This window comes from Arachis ipaensis, chromosome B08 (genome assembly GCF_000816755.2).
Source record: "Arachis ipaensis cultivar K30076 chromosome B08, Araip1.1, whole genome shotgun sequence".
Taxonomy (NCBI): Eukaryota; Viridiplantae; Streptophyta; class Magnoliopsida; order Fabales; family Fabaceae; genus Arachis; species Arachis ipaensis.
The window spans coordinates 4577366-4585230 of record NC_029792.2 but is presented as its reverse complement, the minus strand read 5'-3'; positions in this window follow the sequence as shown (position 1 = coordinate 4585230).

Below are 7865 nucleotides of genomic sequence, written 5' to 3'. Positions count from 1 at the left end.
TCATGAATGAAATAAAAACAAAAATATAAAATCAACAATAATATAAAGAAAAGAATTATTTATACAAACTTCATAATTTAAAAGGGTTCGGATAAAATTCGATTATTTATAATAAAATAGACAAATTTAAATCTTCTAAATTTTGAATTTTCACTTTAAAGAATAAAATATGATTTCTCTCTTTAAATATTTGTTTACTTATATTTTTTCTTAGTTCCACCTATCAAATAAATGGTAAGAAATCACATTTTATCTTTTAAAATAATTAAAATTCAAAATTTAAAAAATTTAAAACCAAAACAGACGTATGCATATAAAAATAAGTTTAAAAAAAAAAAACAAAATTCAATTCTTTAAATTCACAAGACATTGATTAGATAATTGTTGTAATCATGAGGTCATTGTTTAATATAATCTTTACTTATATCCTCCGAATCCGCAACAAGTTCTTTTCATTATTGATGATTTTGAGCATATAGAGAATCCAAAAGTAAGGCAGGCAAATTAATCATCATCAATGGGGAAAGTTACACTTATCTGTAAATTCCGTGCCTCGTTCATCCTCCACATACTACAAAATTAGTGTAGCATGTGGCCATTAATTTAAACTAAGAGAGTTAATTATACTATTACTATATGCAATGGAAGATTAGAAAGGTAATGCCGTAATAATTAAGTTCACAAAAGGCTGTCCCCAACACAGAGACTTGGGTAGACGCATACCTCATTTTTATATTCGTCGTTACTTTGTTCATCTAAGATATTAAAATCCATTGGTATACATATATAGATTCTAGTTATTATTATAATTAGTTAAAGAAGAAAAGTTCTTTATTTGGATAAAGGTATTCTAATTATTAACATGTCTACCTAAAGCGGCTTCACCCTAATCATCAGCTTGCTTTATATACAACATATACAGCATAAGCTTTCCTCACTTTATCACTTTATATATATATTTTGTGCATTCAGCTTTCATTGGAATATTAATACATAAATAAATAAAAGCATTCTAACAATCAATCAGATTTAATTTGTTTGGTCTTCTTTTGTATTTTGGTTTTTCTGTTTTAAAAAAATTATGAAAGGACTTAGATATTTGCAATGATGATGCAGCAAAAATTGAATCTTTTAGAACTTAGGATAATATATTTGTACTTTATGATGCATGGATATTGACAAGGACACGGGACACGTTGACACGCGAATTTTAAAATCTTATATGACACATGAATACGCATATATATAAAATATAAAGAATTTTTTAGATAAATCGTAATGATATTTTGATATTTTATTGATATTAAAATATAAATTAAATTTTTAATGTCTTATTTTAATTATATCAAGTATTTAACATATTTTTTTGTTTTAATAAATAATAATATATACTATATCTAAATTTATTTTAAGAATATATGTTAAGAATAAGATTGGACACGCTGACACGTGATGGTATTTAGATGTGTCCAGGCGTGTCCGGAGAAGAATTTTTTATTTTTTTATTAAGACGCGGTTGGACACAGTAAACACACGTGTCGAACGAGTGTCGTATCCGAAATGCGTCCGATACGCAGACACGCCAACTCAGCGAAGTGTCCGTGTTTCATAGTTTGTACATTATTAGAATAACTATGATTTATTTCCAGCAAAACTATATAGGGCCCCTTGTCTGAGGGTATTCAAACCCTACCTTTTAGCCACTTGTTGATGATTGCCTATATCTTAGGTGACAAATTTCCCAACACATTGCATGCAAAGTCCTAAAGCCACGGAGGGTCATGTTCCTATGTCTCTAACCTCTCCTTATCAAATCAAAGTAATATAACAAATATAGATAAGCAATTTATGATTTTCCTAGTTCTTATTGTCTACATGAAGTAGATGGCACTCTCTTAATTATTTTCGGTTATTTTTGCTGGAGAGTCAACGTTCCATTCAGGTAGATGGGAAAAATGCTTGTTACCCTTTGATAGGGAGAGTTATTTTGTTTTCATATGTAAGCAAAAAGGGTAAAACAAAAATAGTGACTACAACTAAAAATAAAAAAAGTGCTACATGGCTATTAGCGAGTGATATTTGATTTGATTAAGCCGCACAAAATTCAATAATATCTTTTATATATCAATCAAACAAAGAAACAGTTGCATGAGGATAAATATCTATATAGTACGTAAAAGGTAGCTGGAAGATGTTATGTTTGGTAGCTTTCAGTTCCTTTGTATGAATTATTGATCTTAATTCTTATCTACTGGAGCTTCTTTTCAGCAAAACTCCAATCAACCTTAAACCCCACAAAACAGTTTGCACCTTAATGATGTAGGGTACATGGTACTTTCATCTCCAAAATTGAACATAACTCCCACTTTTTCTTTTTCCTTTTTTCCCTTGAAATTAAAATGAAATGAAAATTTGGTTGGAGCCAGAGAAACCCTTTATTGAAGATGAGATTTAACAATATATTATGATTGTGATTGGGAACAGGAACAACCGAACACAAAAACATTGTTAAGAGATGCCAAAGAGTCGTTTTCCTTCTACTAATAAGCAATTAGTGTTGCTTTACTTGCTAGGTAGGCCTATTTTAATTTCCTTTCATGAATAATTAATAGTACTTAAAATATTGTTGAAATTGAAAGAGGATTGCATGTCCCGGGTCACATTCCACCACCAACTATACTTCACTTGCAATGAATTCAATGCAAGGCACCCTAAAATAATCATGTAGGGGAGGTTTTCTGTATCTAAGACATTTTGTTGAGAGCTTGGATCTAGACTTTGTTGTTGTTTCCAATAAATACTACTCATTTTGGATCTTGATGTGCAAATTTTGGAAATTCACCTTGGATTGGTATTTAGTAAAAGTTTACATTTTACACACACCCGCACAATACAAATTCAGTTCAAAAGTTTGTCGCTAATCAATAAATATTATTATATTCAATTCTCGATATTTGTTTAAACAAATAAGTGAACTAATTACTCTACTAACTAAGATTTGCATCTAGGTTTAAATATTTAACTCACATGAAACAATAAAATTGGGCCATATCTTTGTTGTACTGTACTTTTATTTTTGGGGTACAAGTTGTACTGTACTTATTGAAGCATAGAAAGGATGATACACGTTGACCCATTTGAGGTTAAAGAGCAACCATTTTTTCGTTTTTGTATTCAAGAGAAACTTTCTTTTATGGCCATACGTATTGTAACACCACTAGTCCATTGGGCCTTGAAACCCAATAGCAATATATATTTACTAAAAATAGCAAAATATACCAACCCAAATTGGCATAGATGGATGAGGATTTGTATCCTTTAACCATCTCTCTCGAGTTCGATACTCACTCAATGATAGGAATGGAGCTTGTTTGCTTGGGAGGGTCATCCACTTTACCTTTGCAGTACCCGAGAAATTCATTAGGCTTTCGGCCTGATGAATACCCTGGTGCAAACAAAAAAAAAATAGCAAAATATACTCCATTTTAATACCCAAAAAAATAACAAAATATACATAATTTTGTTAATAATCCTCCCGCTAATTAGGGGTGTTCATGGATCGGATCCAATTCACATATCCACGGTATTTATCCAAATCCGATGCGAAAATTGCTGATATGAATCTGATTCGCAAGGCTATCAGATCAGATTGGATCCGATCCACACACTTATAAGATCGAATTGCAGATTTTATGAAGGTATCCGCATATAAAAATAAACTTTAAAAAATATTTTTGTGTTTTGCGGATATATCCGATATTTGCAGATCGAATCAGATCAGATCCAATCTTAAAAACTGCGGATATTGAATTCGATGATTTTAGTGCGGATCGGATCGAAATTTTGGTCATATCCGATCCGATCTGCGTTCACCCCTACTGCTAACTACAAATTAAAGCAGGAAACCAAAAAAAATATACAAATTAAAGCAATCCTAAACCAACTTGGATTGGTCGAGTAATCAACTCACTCGTCTTCATAAGTAAGGCATTCGAATCCTGGCTTGTGCATGTAGCAACTTATTGGATAGCAACAAACCCTTAAATAGAGTTCAAATTTACGACAAATTAATCATTAACCTGTTACCTTGGAGTTACCGTGGACAACCTATATATATAAAAAAAAAGCCATGCAACTAGCTACTTTTTTTTTTGTCTCTATGCGATCATGAACTAGAAGTAACTAACTAGAAAAACTAGAGTAAGTACACGTGATTTTTTTTGTTAGAAAAAACAATCATTTGCACCCATAAATTTTATAAATGTTGATAAAAAAATTCATCAAATAAAAAAACTAACATATTCGTGAAAGATGAGTTCAATATAAAAAAAATATATGAATCCTAATATTTTGTTGACTTTTTAATAAAATTTCAAATTACCCCTATCTTTGTCCTCCCCAATCCTACCACTCCTACCCCTTTCTCTTTCTCTTCCTCGCAATATGAAACAAACCCAACTTTGCACGGCAGCAAGCTCCTCTCCTTTCTCAAAGCATAGTTGTCTGAACTAGCTACTGGATCACTTGGTCACTGGTTAAAGCGATAGATCACTGGTTGAATCGTTTAATCCAGTCCCACATAAATTAAAAAAAATAGTCAAAAACTTAAAATTAAAATTTAAAATACATATATTCACTAACATTTTAATAAGCATTAAACCTCAAATTCTAAAAATAACTAATACAAAAAATAAACATAAAATTTATTAGTACTATTATCTTAGTATCTTAATTTGATGAAGCCATCGTAATCAACCAGAAATAATTTACCAGGAATAATATAGAAAAATAATCTACCAGAAATAATATACAACAACAACAGCAATATATTACACTATAAAACAAAAAATTGAACAATCTAGCAGGAATCAACAAGTTATAATCAACCAAATATAATCAACAGAATTAGATAATCAACATCATTAATCAATTAATTCTAATTAAATACTGAATTGCTAAAATATTGAATAACCTAAAAAAAATAAAAACACGTACCTAATGCACAACAGGCAGAGAAGAGGAAGATCGGAGACCAAGCACGGCGACGATAACAACAACGACAGGGGCAACCAGGGACACGACGACAACGACGACAGGGGCGACCAGAGATGCGACGACGATGACAGACGCACAAAATAGGAGGCGACGAGCCAAAGTAGACGAAACTCCCAGGAGAAAACGCAGACGGAACTGCCACGAGAGAACACAAACGGAACTGCCACGAGAGAACGCAGATGAAACTGTCGAAAGAGAGCGAAAACTATATGATTTCTTCATGAGAATAGGTAAGTAGCGGATGACAATGGTGTTTGATCTTTCGACTCGAAAAAACACAAACAGAAAAAACAGGCTAGTCGGTGAGGTGAAAAAGTATCAATGGAGTGACAAAAGGTAAGAAAAAATGGCATAGAAAAAAAGTGTAAAAACTACGATGATTTCATCGCAAGGAAAACAACTTATTCTCTTCAAGGAGTATACCATTACTCTGATATTATGTTAGAAACAAGAGACTAGACTAGAGGAAGGATTTATATATTATTGAGTGTATTTAAGTTGTCTATTCAAGTTGTCTCAAATGATACAATATAAAAGAATATTTATAGATATTAAGAGAATCGTAATAATAAAAACGTAATATCTTATAATAAATATTCAGATATGCTAAATAATGCTAATTGGTCTTAATTCATCATAATTATATTTTAATACTGAGCATGTTAGGGGTATATGCTTTTATTATAGTAAGGTGGGTGGTTTTCGTGGATTGCACTTTACGGCTATGCACCGTTTCAGAGAAAACTTGGAGGAGTGGCTAGTACCTTTTTAGCAGCACTTAGTTAACTATAACTGTCACTTGGACAATTCCCACTTAATCATCATTTTCTCAATGTGTAAATAAATTGACAATACAGTAAATGAATACACCATCAGAGAATTCGTTTTCTTCCATATGTCTATATACTATTATCGTTACTTAATTTTTTAAACAAAGCTTGTATCTTGATTTGGATTATGCATCTTGGCACATTCAGATGTTATTTGCATTGAGCATTTGAGCAAGTGGAATAGAATTTTTCTCTCTGGGTCATAGATGGAATAATATAAACCCATATTATTGTTGTACTTTATACTTGAAGCCCAGAAAGGTTGATAGACATGACTCAACTATTTTATCTACCAAAACATGAAGCTAAACAATTTTTGGTAAGGCAAAAGACCAAAGAACTAACGTTTTTTATTGCCACGTATATTGACTCAATTGGGCCTTGATACCTAAATCTTGAATTAATCGTACGTCTTTACCCCAAAAAAAAAAACCAACAAAAACAATTGAAACTAAAAGCTCTAACTATTTGTCGCTGTTTCTTTTCTTTGGGTTTCTTGGCCCATTTTCTCTATTAAATCTCACGTTGTCTAAATTTAAAAATTTGATAGTTCTTATAACTGTGATAATTCTTATCTTTTGAGGTAGTTTTTGAGATAATAAATCAAAAAATAAAATTTTACATTCAAACAAAATACTTGACCAAGTCTAATTTAGTTGTTATAACAACTTTTTAAATCACGCGCTCCTTCTACTTCTCCTTCTTCGTCTCCTTCTCTGTTTCTTTCTCCTTTTCCTCCTCCTCGTCTTTCTTCTTCTTCTTCTAAATTCGCGCAGGTTCTCCTCCCCCTCCTTCTTCTTCTTCTTCCAAATTTACACACGCAGGTTCTCTTCCTCCTCCTCTTTCTTCTTCCCTAATGTTGCGTCTTCTTCTTTTTCTTTTTCGTTATCGTTATCGCCAATAACATCAATATTTTGCTAACTTCATTATTAATTCTGATTTTCTCTGATACCATCATTAAATAATTTTAATTCATTTATTAGTTTATTTCGGTTCATTTGTGTGCTAATTGAGGTTCACTTGATGCTGCTGATAAGTATTGGCCAAATTTTTTATTCTTTACCTAATTTTTTAACTGTTTGTTCAAATCTAAATCGAATTCGGTTTATTTATGAATTGAGTTAGGTTCACTTGATACTACTTTTAAGTATTCACTAAATTTGTTATTCCTTAAAAAATTTGGTTCATCTCTTAGCTTAATTGAATACATTTGCATGCAGAAATGAAATGAAATATGTTTTTCTTGCTGATTGAATGTTTTTCACAGATTTGAATCGAATTCGGTTCATTTGGGAATTAAGTTAGGTTCACTTGATTCTATTGTTAAGTGTTCACCAAATCTGTTGTTCCTTAAGAAATTCGGTTCATCTTAGTTTAATTGAGTTCATTTGGATGCAGAAATGAATTGAAATGTACTTTTCTTGTTGATTGAATATTTATCACATTTTGTTTAAATCTGAATTGAATTTGGTTCATTTGAGAATTGAGTTAAGTTCACTTGATTTTACTGTTAAGTATTCACCAAATTTGGTTTATTTTTGGATCCAAATGAACCTCAATTAAAAGGAGAAAAAGAAAAAACGAAGCAATAATAGTAACAATAAAAAAATGACGATTGAGAGAAAACACGCAAAGAAGAAGAAGGAATGCAAAAAGGAAGAAGGAGGAAGGCGAAGAAGAAGGAGGAATGTGAAGACAAAGAAAGAGGAAAACGAAAAAGAAGAAGAAAGAACGCGAAGACAAAGACAAAGATGAAGAAGCGTTATTGAAACACGCGTGTATATTCGCCGATATAATAAAAGTGGTTTTTGTTGAGTTTGAACCTGTTTGATTAGATTTAGATACAAAAATATTTGAATATGTAGTTAAATTGTAAATTAAATACACTTAATTTCTTATATGGCATCAGGACAAAATGATTATAGGTCACTTTCACACTATAATAAATTCAATTACGGAAACCGGACTCATCCCCACCCT